The following is an 18,848-nucleotide window of genomic DNA, read 5'->3' on the forward strand; positions in this document are numbered from 1 at the left end:
CCCATATTTTAATATGCAGGGGTTATTCAGCACTGGCTGCTTTAGGTATTACACGATTGCTGTATAATTATTAATTATTAATCATGTCTAACTGTATTTTGCATCATTAATTTTGTCATTGTCTACACTGTGATAGTTTGGATTGGCCACAGCTTTCACTTGGTGCAAGGCTGCTGTGATTGGACCTGTGATCGCTGTAGCCAATAACAGGATCACACAGTAGTAAATGATGGCATCATGAATAACAGCCTTGTTTACTACTGCTGACTGTGATGGTTATAATTGTTCACAATTATCACATGGCACATGGCCAATCACAGCGGTAGCTGTGATCCGGACATAGTGGTCATCGATCACACCTCTGCAGGGCTCCAAGACACCAGTTCTAAGGACATATGGGTAAGTCCTCCCAGGATGATGCTCATCCTGCCCAAATGTGTGTGTGTGTGTGTGTGTGTGTGTGTGTATGTATATATATATATATATATATATATATATATATATATATATATATATAGTGGCCAGCAAGAAGCTGTTAAAAAAATAACTTCTACTTGGTATCAGCATTTTGAAATCCTCTGTACTGCAGAACCCAGACTGCAATAGGAAGCAGCAGTCCAAGAATCCAAGCAGTTGTTCTGCTGTGTTCAGGTGTTATCAAGTAACATAGTAACATACAACTAAAAGAGAGCAGAGTAACAGAGAGATGAGCTGATAGTACAGTATATGTGTGCTGTTTTATATAGTTGGCACTCTCCATTCTTCTATCCTCCCAGGACTTTTGTTTTCAGGACTTTTAGGTCTTTTACATCATCATAAACTTATCCAACCCACTCCTGCCTTCAGACTACTGGATTTCATGGTGTCATCAAGAGGCTGGGTCTAGAAACAGGAACCACTGGGAGTTACTATACAACAATAATATAATGACAGCCTCGCAGGCAAAGAGCAAAGTGGAATGGCTGAAAAAGTGAACCCAAGCAAAAGATCCACTATACCATATCTAATGTAAGTGCTATATAATTTTGTAGATCACAACTGAATTTCCTTGCACTGTAAAAAAAAAAAACGTTTTCTGAGTGTGTGCCCACTGAGTCTGTGTGTGTGTGTGTGTGTGTGTGTGTATTTAAACTCTATACAAAAGATTATGTTTTTAGTTTGAATGGAGTAGGGAAGAAATAGAGCTATTGTTTTTCTGTTGTGCTCCCTTGCCAACCAGAGTATTGCAGAGAGCACAACCTCTTGTATTACCACTCTGGAGTGCATCCTTCATAAATTCCTTTGGGGAAACCACTAGGGATTGCTAAACGTGTCACTCGTGCCTTATGTCTTGATCCATAGGGAAACATGAAGAATGTAATCCTATCATCCTCTCTGCACTGTTTGCTGTATGTGAGTTGGAATGTGTTTTTTGCACAAAAGCCACATTATTTTTATTTTTTTTTATACTAAGCCCCTGTTCTTTGAGTGACACTGTTTCCAGCCAGTACATAAAAAAATCCATCAAACAGCATTGCACATTTTAACAGAATACGTCAAATGCTAAGCTGTAGATACTCTTATAATTTGATCAAGCTGTAACTTTTAAACTAACAACATGACACACGTAATTCCCTTTCCAATCATAGGCAAGAAACACACTGCTGCAGTCTATCGGGGAATTGGCTTTTCACTGTCGTATAGCAGAATCAGTAAGTTAAGTTACATTAGTCATTGTTCCATTGATTCATATCAAATTTACTATTGAACCTCAGACTATAAAGGGATAGATATGTATCAAAGCAATATATTTTCTGAATTAACAAATTCATAATGCTTCTTGTATTTGGTACAAGGAAATGTACTGCATTTTTCTGCAACATTTTAATAGACCTCCAGTTTCACCAGTGTGACAGCTCTGAGGCTCCTTTGATACAAGGAGCCTAATACAGGTAATTCATTCAGCTATTGAGCACACAATCTACAGAAGATAATTAGCAGAACCTTCCCGATGGACATTCTGGCAGACATGGATTATTTTCCACTGCCCCTGAGCATGGCATTCAAAACCATCAATAAAATAAAAAGTGTGCTTGTAAATAACATCACACCAGCCCTTTGTGATATACAATGGAACCAAAATCCTTTACTTATTAAAAGTGACATATAGCAGGGTTGTGAAGTACAAAAGTAAAATCTGTAGACATGCCCTACAGACCCTAATAATGTTCAGTCAGCTGCAGATCAGCAGGATAGGCTTTTTTCACTTTATAATATCAGGTATAAACATTTGCCTTTTGTGCATATCAGAAGTCACTTACTAATTTTTGGCACAGTACATGGTATTTTTCCTTGTCAAAAGAAGTTTATTGAGTATACAATGTTATAAAGATACATAAAGATTAGGGATGAGCCGAACACCCCCCGGTTCGGTTCGCACCAGAACCCGCGAACGGACCAAAAGTTCGCACGAACGTTAGAACCCCATTGACGTCTATGGGACTCGAACGTTCGAAATCAAAAGTGCTCATTTTAAAGGCTAATTTGCATGGTATTGTCCTAAAAAGGGTTTGGGGACCCGGGTCCTACCCCAGGGGACATGTATCAATGCAAAAAAAACTTTTCAAAACGGCCGTTTTTTCGGGAGCAGTGATTTTAATGATGCTTAAAGTAAAAAAAAAAAAGTGAAATATTCCTTTAAATATCGTACCTGGGGGGTGTCTATAGTATGCCTGTAAAGTGACGCGTGTTTCCCATGTTTAGAACAGTCCCTGCACCAAATGTCATTTTTAAAGGAAAAAATCTCATTTAAAACTGCTTGCGGGTTTAATGTCATGTCGGGTCATGGCAATATGGATGAAAATCAGTGAGACAAACGGCATGGGTACCCCCCAGTCCATTACCAGGCCCTTTGGGTCTTGTATGGATATTAAGGGGAACCCCGCACCCAAATTAAAATAAGGAAAGGTGTGGGGCCACCAGGCCCTATATACTCTGAACAGCAGTATACAGGCGGTGCAAACAAGACAGGGACTGTAGGTTTGTTGTTAAGTAGAATCTGTTTGTAATTTTGAACATTTTTAACGTGTTTAGCTCCAGCCAAAAAATCTTTTCTAAGCTTTTTGGAAAACATAGGGAAGGGTTATCACCCCTGTGACGTTTGTTTTGCTGTCTTTCCTCCTCTTCAGAAGATTTCACCTCACTTTTTTGTCCCAATGAAAAATGTTTTTTGAAAATTTGGGTTTTTTTGTGGAACAAGGATTGGAAAGCATCAGTGGAAAGGAGAAATTGTTTTCCCATATTAACTCTTACAGGAGAGAATTTCCCTTCCTAGGGGTAGATTTCATCTCACTTCCTGTTGTCTCCTTCCGTTTGCAAGTAGGAGTCGTTTGTAAGTTAGATGTTTGAAAGTAGGGTCCTGCCCTATATACTCAGCAGAAATTTGGGCCTTAGGTGTTGCTGTGGCCACAACACTGTAAGCCCTCACAGGGCCCTGCTGTGAAATATTAGATCAAGAATTGTAATTACATGCCCCTGTTGAACAGGAGCTGAAAAATTAGGCCTTAGGCACTGGTGCTGGTGCCACAACACTGCAACCCCTCACAGACACTCTAGTTGGAACGCAGGAACGAGCCCTGCTGCAAAGTATTACATCAAAAATTGTAATTACACGCCCCTGTTAAACAGGGGCTGAAAAATTGTGCCTTAGGCACTGGTGGTGGCGCCCAGAACCAAAAATGTTCTTACAAGCTATCAGCGTGATGATTGAGGAGGAAGAGGATAATTACTCAGGGATAGTCACTCAGCATCAGCATAGGCAGTCTTTGAAGGGATCTGAGATTTCAAAAAAAATTATTCGGTTACATCAGCATCAGGTGCTTGGTAGCTGGTGGTGATCCGATCGACCAAGTCGGTGGACAGACGCACCCTGTGATCGGTTACCACGCCTCCAGCAGCACTGAATGTGCGTTCCGAAAGAACGCTGGATGCAGGACAGGCCAGTAGCTCAATTGCGTACTGTGCAAGCTCTGGCCAGTGATCCATCCTCAAGACCCAGTAACCCAGAGGATTTTCGGTGGGAAAGGTGTCCAAGTCTGATCTTGCCCCTAGGTATTCCTGCACCATGTAAAACAGACGCTGGTGATGGTTGCTGGAACCGATCATACCTTGGGGCTGCGGACCAAAAAATTGTCTGAACGCATCGGTCAGACGGCCACCTTCTCCACCGCTCCTTCTTTGACTGACCGAAGCCTCAGCAACACGTTGTCCAGAAACAGGAGTTTGTAACCTCCCAGTCTCTGGGAACGCGTTGCACAGACCTTTCTGCAAGGCCTCCCGAAGATGTTTCATCCTCTGCTCCCTCTGCGATGGCAAGATAAGGTCCGCAACCTTACCCTTGTAACGTGGATCAAGGAGGGTTGCCAGCCAGTATTGGTCCTTCTCCTTGATACCACGAATACGAGGATCCTTACGCAGGCTTTGCAGGATCAGGGAGGCCATGCAGCGTAGGTTTGCTGAGGCATTCGGTCCGGAGTCCTCTGGGTCACTAAGGACAACAACGTCCGCAGCCACCTCCTCCCAGCCACGTACAAGTCCATGTGTTCCTTGGGACTGATCCCTTAAAGACTGCTGCTGATGCTGAGTGCCAGGCTCCACCTCCATACTGACACAATCTTCCTCCTCCTCCTCCTCCTCCTCGTCCTCTTCCTGTGTGATCGGCGGGCACGCAGCAACACTGTCTGGATAAAGGGGGCCTTGAGAGCTAAGGAAGTCCTCCTCTTCCTGCCTCTGTTCTGCCTCAAGTGCCCTGTCCATTATTCCACGCAGCGTGTGCTCCAACAGGTGGACAAGGGGGACAGTGTCACTGATGCATGCACTGTCAGTGCTCACCATCCTCGTGGCCTCCTCGAATGGTGACAGGACAGTGCATGCATCCCTGATCATGGCCCACTGGCGTGGGGAAAAAAAACCAAGCTCCCCTGACCCTGTCCTGGTGCCATAGTCGCACAGGTACTCATTGATGGCCCTCTGCTGCGTGTGCAGCCGCTGCAGCATGGCCAACGTTGAGTTCCACCTGGTGGGCATGTCACAGATTAGGCGGTTCTTGGGCAGGTTAAACTCCTTTTGGAGGTCCGTCAGCCGAGCACTGGCATTATATGACCGGCGGAAATGCACACAGACTTTCCTGGCCTGCCTCAGGACATCCTGTAAGCCCGGGTACCTGCCCAAGAACCGCTGCACCACCAAGTTAAGGACGTGAGCCAAACAGGGCACATGGGTCATTTGTCCCTGTCGGAGGGCAGAGAGGAGGTTGGTGCCATTGTCGCAAACCACCATTCCTGCCTTAAGTTGGCGTGGCGTCAACCACCTCTGAACCTGCCCCTGCAGAGCTGACAGAACCTCTGCCCCAGTGTGGCTCCTGTCCCCCAAGCACACCAGCTCAAGCACCGCATGGCATCTTTTGGCCTGCGTACTTGCGTAGCCCCTTGAACGCCTACGGAGCACCGCTGGTTCCGAGGAAGAGGCCATGGAGGAAGAAGAAGAGGAGGGGGTGGAGGAGAGAGGTGTGTCACAATCAGCATTTTGGAGGCGTGGTGGCGGAACAACCTCCAACACTACTGCACCTTGTCCTGCATCCTTCCCAGCTGCCAGCAGAGTCACCCAATGCGCCGTGAAACTTAGGTAACGTCCCTGTCCATGCCTGCTGGACCATGAGTCAGCGGTAATATGCACCTTACCGCTGACCGCCCTGTCCAGCGAGGCATGGACATTGCCTTCCACATGCCGGTAGAGAGCCGGAATCGCCTTCCGTGAGAAAAAGTGGCGTTTGGGTACCTGCCACTGAGGAACCGCACATTCCACAAACTCACGGAAGGGGGCAGAGTCTACCAACTGAAAAGGCAGCAGTTGAAGTGCTAGCAATTTTGCCAAGCTAGCATTCAACCGCTGGGCATGTGGATGGCTGGGAGCAAACTTCTTTCGGCGGTGCAGCAGCTGGGGCAGGGAAATTTGCCTGGTACAATCTGACGTCGGTGTACCAAAAGCAGATTGCCCACAAGTACTTGGCTGTGACACACCTAATTCTACACCTTCATTCCTCTCACTGCAGGTCTCAGAGAGGACTGAAGGTCTAGTGGGGTTGGAAATCTCAGCTGATGAGGAGCAAGGAGAGATCCTCTTTGTTCTTTGGTGTGGGTCTTTTAGATACGCTTGCCAACGAACTGCATGGCAGGTCAACATATGTCTGGTCAAGCATGTGGTACCCAAGCGGGAGATGTTTTGGCCACGCGAGATACGCTTGAGACATATGTTGCAAATAGCAGCGGTGCGATCTGATGCACTCGTCTCAAAAAAGGCCCACACCAAAGAACTTTTTGAATAACGCGCAGAGACTGCAGCGCCCTGCACATGTGGAGCTTTGGGGTGTGATGCAGTCAATGTGCTGCCCTTAGGCTGGCCCCTGGAGGGCATCCTGCCTCGTTGGTGATGTGCCGCCGCCTCCTCCTCCTCCTCCTCCTCTCTCCTATCAGGCACCCACGTTGAGTCAGTGACCTCATCATCCCCTCCCTCCTCATCACTGGAGCAAACCTGGCAGTATGCTGCAGCAGGGGGAGCATGACTGCCAGATTGCTGTCCTTCTTGGGCACCCCCTCTGTCCATGCTCATGTTACTGCCTTCATCGAGCTCAGTATCGTCATCAGAGCCTTCCAAACGCTGGGCATCCTCCTGGAGCATGTACCCAACACTGTGGTCAAACAGTTCGAGGGAATCCTCATGAGGACATGGTGGAGCTAGGGAAGGAGTCACTGATGACATTGAGCTGAGGGAAGAGGCCGCTGCTTTGCCAGACAAAGCACCCTGGGCATGGGTGAGAGAGGATGAGGAGGATGAGGACGGCTTGGTCATCCACTCGACCAAGTCTTCCGCATGTTACGGCTCAACACGGCCAGCTGCCGAAAAAAAGGCCAAGCGTGTCCCATGGCCACGTGCTGATGAGGATGCACCGTCTCCACGACCAGCACTAGACACAGAGCCTGCTTGCCCTCTCTTATTGGCTTGTGACTGTCTGCCTCTCCTTCTTGGCCTTCCAGACATACTAATGGCCTGTAGCTGCACTAAGCTGGGATAGAACACCTGTAATTTTCTTCAGGTAGCTTTATATACTGTAACTAGACAAGCCTGCCTGTCAGTAGGAAGATAACAGGAACGGATCTAGCTGAACACTGTGAGCAGGACGCACTGTACTAAATGTAAATAGTCTAGCTGCCTGACCGTGGTACTAATAGGATCAAATAGAACACCTGTAATTTTCTTCAGGTAGCTTTATATACTGTAACCAGACAAGCCTGCCTGTCAGTAGGAAGATAACAGGAACGGATCTAGCTGTACACTGTGAGCAGGACGCACTGTACTAAATGTAAATAGTCTAGCTGCCTGACCGTGGTACTAATAGGATCAAATAGAACACCTGTAATTTTCTTCAGGTAGCTTTATATACTGTAACCAGACAAGCCTGCCTGTCAGTAGGAAGATAACAGGAACGGATCTAGCTGTACACTGTGAGCAGGACGCACTGTACTAAATGTAAATAGTCTAGCTGCCTGACCGTGGTACTAATAGGATCAAATAGAACACCTGTAATTTTCTTCAGGTAGCTTTATATACTGTAACCAGACAAGCCTGCCTGTCAGTAGGAAGATAACAGGAACGGATCTAGCTGAACACTGTGAGCAGGACGCACTGCACTAAATGTAAATAGTCTAGAAGATAACAGGAACGGATCTAGCTGAACACTGTGAGCAGGACGCACTGCACTAAATGTAAATAGTCTAGAAGATAACAGGAACGGATCTAGCTGAACACTGTGAGCAGGACGCACTGCACTAAATGTAAATAGTCTAGAAGATAACAGGAACGGATCTAGCTGAACACTGTGAGCAGGATGCACTGCACTAAATGTAAATAGCAGGAACGGATCTAGCTGAACACTGTGAGCAGGACGCACTGTACTAAATGTAAATAGTCTAGAAGATAACAGGAACGGATCTAGCTGAACACTGTGAGCAGGACGCACTGCACTAAATGTAAATAGCAGGAACGGCTCTAGCTGAACACTGTGAGCAGGACGCACTGCACTAAATGTAAGTAGCAGGAACGGATCTAGCTGAACACTGTGAGCAGGACGCACTGCACTAAATGTAAATAACAGGAACGGATCTAGCTGAACACTGTGAGCAGGACGCACTGCACTAAATGTAAATAGTCTAGAAGATAACAGGAACGGATCTAGCTGAACACTGTGAGCAGGACGCACTGCACTAAATGTAAATAGCAGGAACGGATCTAGCTGAACACTGTGAGCAGGACGCACTGCACTAAATGTAAATAGCAGGAACGGATCTAGCTGAACACTGTGAGCAGGACGCACTGCACTAAATGTAAATAGCAGGAACGGATCTAGCTGAACACTGTGAGCAGGACGCACTGCACTAAATGTAAATAGCAGGAACGGATCTAGCTGAACACTGTGAGCAGGACGCACTGCACTAAATGTAAATAACAGGAACGGATCTAGCTGAACACTGTCAGCAGGACGCACTGCACTAAATGTAAATAGCAGGAACGGATCTAGCTGAACACTGTGAGCAGGATGCACTGCACTAAATGTAAATAGCAGGAACGGATCTAGCTGAACACTGTGAGCAGGACGCACTGCACTAAATGTAAATAGTCTAGAAGATAACAGGAACGGATCTAGCTGAACACTGTGAGCAGGACGCACTGCACTAAATGTAAATAGCAGGAACGGATCTAGCTGAACACTGTGAGCAGGACGCACTGCACTAAATGTAAATAGTCTAGATAGAAGATAACAGGAACGGATCTAGCTAAACTGAATACAGTGTATATATATATATGCAACACCTGGGATGCGTATATATACACAATACACTGTAAGTGCAGCTAACTGACTGACTGTTCTGCCTAATCTATCTAACTCAAATCAAATGACACTGTCTCTCTCTCTCTCTATCTCTCAGCACACCGGAACACACACTACACAGGGCCGCCGTGCAGGCGGCCTTATATAGTGTGGGGTGTGTACTAAATCCCCTGAGCCATAATTGGCCAAAGCCACCCTGGCTTTGGCCAATTACAGCTCTCTCTACTGACGGCGCTGTGATTGGCCAAGCATGCGGGTCATAGTGCATGCTTGGCCAATCATCAGCCAGCAATGCACTGCGATGCCGCAGTGAATTATGGGCCGTGACGCGCCACACGAATTTAGCGCGAACGGCCCATATCGTTCGCAATTCGGCGAACGGGCGAACAGCCGATGTTCGAGTCGAACATGGGTTCGACTCGAACACGAAGCTCATCCCTAATAAAGATACATAAAGTAAGTTTACAAGGATCTATAAAGTAAGCTCATTGTTTTACAGTAGGGTTTATATAGGTAAATATCATGAAATTTCAAATATTAAACATTGGGTTCACGTAAACCTAAATTAAAGATATATATCATTTCCTTAGTTACTTTTGTAGGTATTTAAATGATTTATACCTACTATACATATTGTTTACAAGTAGAGTGTATATAGGTCAAATAAATTCTGATAATGAGCTTTAATCGTAAGGTGGAGAAAAGGAAAGAGAAAGAAGAAAAAGGGTTGAAAGGTAGAGGTATGGTCCACAAGGTTGTCCCGCTCGTCAGTTTATTATTCTTTTTAGTTCTCTTTGAAGCCTTAGAATGGGTGTCTCTGTAAGTCATTTAATCTGTTACCATGGCAACAGGACAGAGTCATTGAAATTTGACAGGAACTGTTGTTTTATCCAAGGATGCCAAAGTTTTTCAAATTTTGGAATTTGATTTTGATCGATGGCTACCATCTTAGCATGGGACATTGTATTATTCATTCTGTGAATTGTTTCTGCTAGTACCAATGTAGGAGATTTCCATGCCTTGGCCACTGTTTGTTTTGCAGCCGTTATTAGTTGGATCATAAGTTTGAATTGAGAGAGTGTTAACCATTCCGGTTTTAGATTAAGTAAAGTTAAATATGGATCTGGTTGTATTATTTTTTTAAATATTTTAGATGCAATCACGAAGACTTCCTTCCAGAAGGTTTGGATTACTGGGCACGTCCACCATATGTGTAAATATGTGCCTATTTCTGGGCATCCTCGAAAACAAAGAGTTGAGGTATTAGGTGAATATTTTGCCACTCTAGCGGGTACAAGGTACCAGCGAGTTAGGACTTTATAATTTGTCTCCAGTGCTAAGATGTTGGGTGAAGATGACTTAGATGTGAGCCATATATTAGACCAGTCCGTGTCTTCTAAAGTTCGTCCCAGGTCCTCCTCCCACCTCTGAACGTAAGAGGGTCTATTAAGATTTGCTACTCCATATAATTGATTATAAAGTGAAGAAATTGTACCTTTAGCAAATGGATCTTTTGTACAGATTGATTCAAAAATGGATAATTGGGATAATGGTGTATCCCCCTTTAGGAATGGTGTATAGAAATTTTTGATTTGGAGATATCTAAATATCTCAGAGTTTGGTAGATCATATTTTTCTCTAAGCGATGGGAATGAAAGGAATGATTTAGATGCTATGAAGTCATTTAGTGTCTGAATGCCTGATGTTGTCCAAGCTTTAAAAGAATTTGGGTAGATCCATGCCGGATAAAAGGCCGGATTTCTGATAAAAGAAAGGAGAGGATTGTGTGGAGATTGTAACTGATATTTGGTTTTTAGTTTATCCCAGAGAGATAAGAAGTGTTTAGTTATGGGATTATGAATTTTAAAGCGGTCTTTAGGATCAAGCCATAATAAATTTGATATTAATAGAGGGTCATTTTCTGAAGCCTCTATAAATACCCATAATGGGATTTCCTGTTTTGCATGGTATTTGGACAGACTGGCCAAATGTGCTGCTCTGTAGTAGTTAGTAAAATTAGGGTATCCCAGGCCTCCTTTATTTTTGGGAAGATGTAGTGTGTGTATAGGTATACGTGGTTTAGAAGAGCCCCATATAAACGAAGTTGCTCTTTTTTGTACTATTCTCAAAAAATAGGAAGGAATTGGAATAGGGAGGACTCTGAATAGATAAAGCAATTTGGGTAGAATAGTCATTTTGATTGCATTAATCTTCCCTATCCAGGATAAAGGAAGTTGCGACCATTGTTTTATTAGATTTGTGATCTGTCTTAATACAGGAGGATAATTGGTTGAGAATAATTCAGAATGAGATGCTGTTAAATGAATTCCAAGATATGGGATTGATTTTTCTGCCCATGTGAATGGGAGGGCAGCCCTAGCCGGGATCAATTCCATGTTTGTGAGTGAAATATTAAGCACTAGGCATTTCTTAGGATTAATCATAAGGCCGGATAGGGCTGCAAATCCATCAAGAGCTGGTATTAAGTTAGGACCAGAGACCTGTGGTGATGATAGAAAAAGTAATATATCGTCTGCAAATATACATAATTTGTGTGTAATACCTCCTACTTCAATGCCAGTTATAGTTTGGTTTGTTCTGATGTATTGGGCCATGGGTTCGAGTATAAGGGCAAATAATAAGGGAGATAATGGGCAACCCTGTCGGGTACCTCTTTCGATATTAAAGGCTTCAGATTTGTATCCAGCATATTTTATATAGGCTTTGGGTTTATTATATAATGCTTTGATCCATGTTAAAAAGTGGGGTCCAAAACCCCATTTTTGTAATGAATATTGCATATATTGCCAGGATACTGTGTCAAATGCCCTCTTAATATCGAGAGATAGAAAACATAAAGGGATTTTCCGTTTTTTAGCAATATGTGCCAATAACACTGCCCTGCGTATATTATCGCCTGCCTGTCTATTTGGCATGAAGCCTACTTGATCTCTATGTATTAATTTTCCTATAATGCTATTGAGGCGTTTTGCTATTATTTTTGCTAATAATTTAATATCGAGGTTTAACAGAGAGATAGGCCGATAATTCACACAGGAAGTATCATCAGAAAGGGGTTTTGGGATCATACAAACAATTGCCATTAGTGTTTCTTGCCGAAAAGAATGTCCATCTAGAAGTTTGTTAAAAGTTTCAGTGAGAATGGGAGAGAGTATTTCTGAGAATCTTTTATAGTATAAAGCCGAGTAGCCGTCTGGGCCTGGTCTTTTGTTAAGTTTTAGGTCTTTTATGGCGTTAGCAACTTCATCTATAGTTATAGGCTCATCCAAACTGCTTTTTTGATTCTGAGATAACTCAGGTAAGGTTATTTTTGAGAAGAAGGATTCAGCTTCTGTAGGATTAAATTCATTGTTTGTCTTGTATAAAGTTGCGAGATGTGAGTGAAATTTATGGACTATTTTAACTGGATTACAAGTGTAAACATTTTTTGATAATTTCAAACGTATTGGTTTGAAAGATTTGTTAGTTGAATTTAATGCCCGAGCCAAATATGTACCTGGTTTGTTTGTATTCATGTAGAAATTGTGTTTGGAGCGTTTGAGGGATTTATCAACTGACTCAGTGAGAAATAGATCGTATTCCAATCTAGATTTTTCCAGATGAGATTTTGTACTCTGAGATGGATTATCTTGAAATGATATGTAGGCTGCATTAAAACTGAGTTCTAGTTTTTTTGCTAGATTTTTGCGTTCCCGTTTAAATAGTGCCATTTGTCTTTGTATTGTACCACGCAAGACAGGCTTATGAGCTTCCCACAGTGTTATTGGGGAGATGTCTGTTGTGTTATTAATTGATATGTATTCCTTCAAAGCTTGTTCAATGGCCATCTGATGTAGTGGGTGTTTGAGCATTATGTCCGGTAAGTACCACGTTGGGTCATGCGCTTTTGGTATGGCTGAGGCTATAGTAGTGTATACTGCATTATGGTCAGACCACGGAATCGGAATTATATCTGATGCAATAATTTCTGGTATATTCCTATTGTTAGAAAAATATGATCTATTCTGGTGAAGGTTTGATGAGGGTGCGAGAAATAAGTGAATTTCTTTTTCATTGGGTTACTTTCTCTCCATGAATCTACCAGATTGTATTTGGAAAGAAGCTGAGAAAAAGGTAAGCTAGAGGTTATTTTGGATGGTGTAAAAGGTGATTTATCTAGAAATGGGAGGAGGACCTGGTTCGAATCCCCACACATTATCACTGTTCCTATTTTGTGTGTATTAATCACTTGTAATATATGTGAGAGGAATGGTGTAGGTTGTTTGTTAGGAGCGTAGTAGGAAATCACCGTGATTGCTGTATCCATTATATAACCCATGAGTATCAGGTATCTACCTTCTGGGTCTTTAATTTCTGATGATAAGGTGAATGGTGTGGATCGGTGAAATGCAATTAGAGTTCCCCTTTGCTTGGTACAGGCAGAAGCCGTGTAAATTTTTTTGATAAAAAGGAGAAATATATTTTGGAGTAGAATCTTTGGTGAAGTGTGTTTCTTGGAGGCATACTATGTGAGCCTTCTTGTTATGGAAAGTACGGAAGGCTTTGGTCCTTTTTTGAGGGACATTTATTCCCTGAACATTCAGGGAAAGTATATTCAGTGGTGCCATGGCAATAGATCAAATAGTTTTGACTTACTTTTTGTTATGCAGAGCTGTCTGCGCAGATCAACCTGTGTGGACTGAAGAGATGAATAGATAGAAAAGAAACCAGTGAATTCTGAAGTAAAGAGTAAACAAAAAACATATGAGATTAGATGATACATTGTATAAATTATTTTTTGCAAGTAATCACAATTTACCCGTGAAAGAGAATAAATATCTCTCTCAGGGGAATAAGTGCCTTCGTCACACTCCCACATAATATGGTTGGGAGAATGAGGAGGGCTAATGGGGGTACACGGATCTTCCGCTTACAGGAGAGAAGTGCTATGTCAAAAGACATCAAAATGATGTTTCATTAATTGGAGTGCAGAATATAGTTTTTGTTGAAATTATTTATTCCAGGGTGGTTGTATATGGTTAGTCTTGCCCTAGGCTAAATAATTCAGTTAGAAAGGTACTGTTAATAACTTTGGTATTGATGAAGATAGTTTGAATTATTTTGGGATTTTAACCCTTTTAGAGTAAACAATTACATATTTTATTCATATGTAACTGTTTAGATATGTTAACTCATAAAATTGAGGTTGTATTGCTTCAGATTAGAATAAACAAAAACATAATTCTAGGAACTAGTTAGGTAATAATATATTTGTTTTAAGAAAAGAAAGAAAAAGCTTCCATTACTTCTGGATTATTGAACATATTTGTCCTAAAAAGTAATAAATCTATTGTTATTACCTGATAATATATAACTGAACAAGAATTTCCTTATTTCACTTATATATTCTAAGGCTATATGAATCAGAAGTAATAAGAAATATAACTGGAATGTAACATGATCCCACACAGTGTGTGACTATCAGAATGCAGTTACATTCAGTTATAAATACAGTTTTTTTTATAGAGAACCATCTCTTAGTATAATAAATGAAGAGATATCAGGAATTAGGATGTCAGTCCATTGAATCTTCTTGGTCCATGGATGATGTGGCGTAATGGCTTCTTTTGTGAGAATGATGATTCCCATTTTGTTCTGAAATTTTCTGGGTGCTGCCTGAAGGTGAAGATGATGCCATTCTTCTGCGTGTGGGAGAGTTGCTGCTTGTGGGTTCTGTCAGATTTAATTTTAAAAGGGTTTGTTGTAGTTCATCTGCTGATCTGCTTCTGTAAATTGTACCTTGGTGGTTAAATCTGACTGAAAAGGGGAAGCCCCATTGATACATAATGTTGTGGCGTTGCAGTTCCATTAGTTGGGGTTTCATGGATCGTCTTTTAGTAATAGTAAGTTGGGATAGGTCAGCAAAAATTTGATAATTGTGTCCTTGAAAATTAAGTTCCTTTTTTTCTCTTGCAGCAATTAGTATTTGTTCTTTCGTTCTGTAATAATGAAATTTTGTGATTATATCACGTGGGGGTCCATTTTTCTTTTTGGCTGTGAGGGCTCTGTGTACTCTGTCCAGTTCTAAACGTTCAATAGGGATATCTGGCTTTAGTTCTTGTAATAGAGCAGTAATAGTAGATTGCAGGTCTGTCACAGTTTCAGGTATTCCCCTTATGCGCAAGTTTGAAAGTCTGGCTCTATTTTCGTAATCTTCGAGCTTAGTTTGAAGTATTAAATTCTCTTTTTTTAATTGTTCCAATTCTGTTATATTTTCTTGGGTTGTAATTTCAATTTCATCCATTTTTATTTCTAAGGCTGCGGTGCGGTTTCCCAGCTCTCTTATTTCTTTGGTTAGGCTTTTTGTTATTTGGTCTGAGGTTTGTTTTAAAGCCTTATGAAGCATCTTTTCAAATTGTAATAATATTACTGGGGATACTGAGGAGGCTTGTGGAGAAGTTTGTGAGAGGATTTGTTCTGTATCTGACTCAAATGGAGAGTCTTGCTGTGACATTTTCTGTCTGTGAGAGCACCCTGATGCTGTATCTTGTGAGGTGACTGGAGCTGCTTCAGCTGCAGCGAGTGCCTGTGAGCTCTTTGTGAGGTGATTTTTATTTCTGCCACGGTTTCCTCCCAGTACCATATTTCCTGCCCAAACTTTCACAGTTTGTTCCCTGGGGCAAAAAGGTTCAAATGGATACCTTTTGAGCCTGCAGGCTCCGCTTTGTTCTTCTCTTCTCTCCTCAGCGGTGTGGAGCTCTAACAATGCATGTCTGCTCTGCTAGGCTCCGCCTCCTGCTCGTACATGGTATTTTTCAACTGTGAAATCAAAAGCCAAATATTTTATTCAGCGTTTTTTGTTAGGTCATTTTAGGCAGAGGTGTTTAGCATGCAAAGGGGTGTTAAGCTTTACCAGTTACGTAGCTTCATGGTAATTTTAATGAGCTTGTTAATCTCTGACTTTCTATATGAAATGACACAAGGACATCCGTGGGGTATTTTTAAAAAACAGTGAATCTGACATCCACCAAACATTCACTGCAGGTAAATCTTATTGGTGCATGTGTTTTAAATGACAGTGAAGTCAGTAAACAAATATACTGTATAGTACTCACTGGTAGTTATCCTCAGCATAGATTTGGGAAAAATTCTAACCTGCATTAAAGAAGTCTATACATAAACTGTAATAATTTCTGACATCTGAAGGTACATAATTCAAAGACAGTTCTAAATAAATATCTACTGATAGCATCTACATTTGTAACTTTGTATAACTGTGATCGAAGGATATTAGACCATATCTGGCCCTGTTCTGGAGGGTTATGTGAATATACACCCACTAAACCTGTCACTGAGCCTAATGTCATTTTAAATCTTTAAACTAAATACTAAACAGGGAATTTAATAAAGATATCCAAATCCATACCTGTTAAAAGATATTGCAAGTTCAATTACATAAAAGCCATTTTCCTAATTAAAAATTTGGATTTATTTAATTTCAATAAAAATGTTGGATATGCTGACCAATATTAAGCACTGTACACATAGGCCAAATATTGGCTGGTTTCAGCCAGTTCAACAGAAACCGGCCGACATTTGACCCATGTGTGCATGGGTCAAATGTCGAATGGGTATGTTGGAAAACCAGCATCTGATTGGCATTCGATCCATTGGCTGCCAGCGCGGATCAGTGTGTTCTGGCAGGGGCAGTCAGAACACACAGTCAAAATAGCTCATCAGGGAGATAAATGTACTAATATCAGTTAGTTAGTACAGCGAGCTCCCCCGAGCTCCTCTGGGTTGAACAAAAACAAAACTGATTGTGTGTACCAGGCATTAGAATAACAGGTGTGTTTCCTATTCATATTAAACAAAAAAAAAAATTGCAGTAGGCCAAGGAACAGTTTGATTGAGCTGTTGATGCTATCTTAATAAAAATAAAGAAGACATGGGTCTGAACCAATTCCAGCCCTACACTAAATGTATTGGCTTTACATATACTTTAACTAGCATGGTGTGCGGATGCATCAACTTTGGGATGAGTTCAATACCGCATCCACAGTAGCACTTACTGATGTGCCTGGATGTTTTTAATAAGTTGGTCTGACATTTTTCTGAATAGGATTTTCTCTTTTTCTGACCACTGAAAGTATATCTAGCAGAAAATAGTGTGCTAGGTTTGCAATATGATTCATATACAAAAGTCTAAAAAATATGTATAGACGTGGCTAGTTAAGCCACAGAAACAACAAACAACACCAGTAGGGTATCAGAAAGAGCACATAAATATAGAATTATGGAAAAATAGCAAAAGCAAAATGATTGCAAATTGTTTAAAACTGGAATGGTTACAAAAACGAGGCCTGAGGCTCTCAAAATTAGTTTCCAGAAGTGCTACTGAATCACTTAATATTTATAAGAAGCTATCCTTTTCTCATTTTCCCAAAGGCGTTCTTTTGCATAATATCTGTAATGAAATCTCAGTGTATAACCAATGAACAAGTTGAATCACAATATTTGTAGACACTAAAACAAGGAAACAAAATTGCTAGCAGAAAATTCTACTCAATATAACTTTAAAATGTAAGCTTTTGTGGATACTTTTATACAACATAGTTTGAAAAAGATAAACAGCAGATTGCTTAAAAGTATACATTTACATCTATATATTTTTTTAGGTGATCTAGTTCAACAAAGGCTATGTGACTGCCTTAATTTGGTGTGGCAGAGGGCCCATCACATGACTTCACAAGGGACGGGGTCTCCAGGTGACATCACCGGATGGCCACGCCCCATGGCTATATAAGAGATGGTAGACAGTGGGAGCCAACACAACAGAGGCAGCCAGCATTGGAGGAAGACCATGTTTTTTATTTTTAGTGGGCGGCGGCAGACAAAGAAGACATCACCAGAGAGAGAAGAGGTAGAAGATACACAATTGACAAAGTTGTAAATTTATAAGATATTTCCAACACATAGGTATATACCAATAGTTACACGACCAAAAGGTAGTGATGGGCTGTTTGACCAACAGGTACTGCTGGGCTGCATGATAGGTACTGATAGGCTGTATGACAGGTACTAATGGGTTGCATGACTGACAGGTACTGATGGGCTGCACGACAGGTACTGATGGGCTGCATGATAGATACTACAGGGCTGCACGACTGGTACTAATGGGGTGCATGACAGGTACTCTGATGGACTGCATGACAGGTACTTTGATGGACTGCATGACAGGTACTCTGATGGGCTGCAGACAGGTACTCTGATGGGCTGCAGACAGGTACTCTGATGGGATGCAGACAGGTACTCTGATGGGATGCAGACAGGTACTCTGATGGGATACAGACAGGTACTCTCATGCTCTGATGGGCTGCAGACAGGTGCTCTGATGCTCTGATACTCTGATTGGCTGCAGACAGGTACTCTGATGTTCTGATGGGCTGCAGACAAGTACTCTGATGGGCTGCAGACAGGTACTCTGATGGGCTACAGACAGGTACTTTTATGGGCTGCAGACAGGTACTCTGATGTTCTGATGGGCTGCAGACAAGTACTCTGATGGGCTGCAGACAGGTACTCTGATGGGCTACAGACAGGTACTTTTATGGGCTGCAGACAGGTACTCTGATGCTCCGATGGGCTGCAGACCGGTACTCTGATGGGCTAAAGAAAGGTACTCTGATGGGCTACAGACAGGCACTCTTTTATCACTGGGGCAATCAGGACATACTGTAGTACTGTCAAGGGTTAACCGGTAACTCACTGTTCCCACAATATTCTCTCACACAGGATTGGTGTGTGATGAGGAGAACACAGTAACAGCAAGTTACCGTGGTTTGTTTACATTTGTGACTGGCTTTGTTTGGACACAGCTGGTCACGTGGTAAAGAGCCAATCACTGTGTCTGAGGGACACACCT

At 42.1% G+C, this 18,848-nt stretch overlaps 1 long non-coding RNA gene across 1 annotated transcript in view; it reads left to right on the forward strand.

Annotated features, from left to right (window-relative positions):
* Nucleotides 1-779: 779 nt before the first annotated feature.
* Nucleotides 780-18,848, forward strand: part of LOC141141502 (uncharacterized) — a 42,236-nt gene continuing 24,167 nt past the window's right edge. Inside the window, exons 1-2 of the long non-coding RNA XR_012244106.1 lie at nucleotides 780-1,008; nucleotides 1,629-1,691. This is a non-coding gene — a long non-coding RNA (uncharacterized lncRNA). The remainder of the gene's footprint in view (nucleotides 1,009-1,628; nucleotides 1,692-18,848) is intronic.

The sequence above is a fragment of the Aquarana catesbeiana genome, linkage group LG04 (genome assembly GCF_042186555.1).
Source record: "Aquarana catesbeiana isolate 2022-GZ linkage group LG04, ASM4218655v1, whole genome shotgun sequence".
NCBI classification, from domain to species: domain Eukaryota; kingdom Metazoa; phylum Chordata; class Amphibia; order Anura; family Ranidae; genus Aquarana; species Aquarana catesbeiana.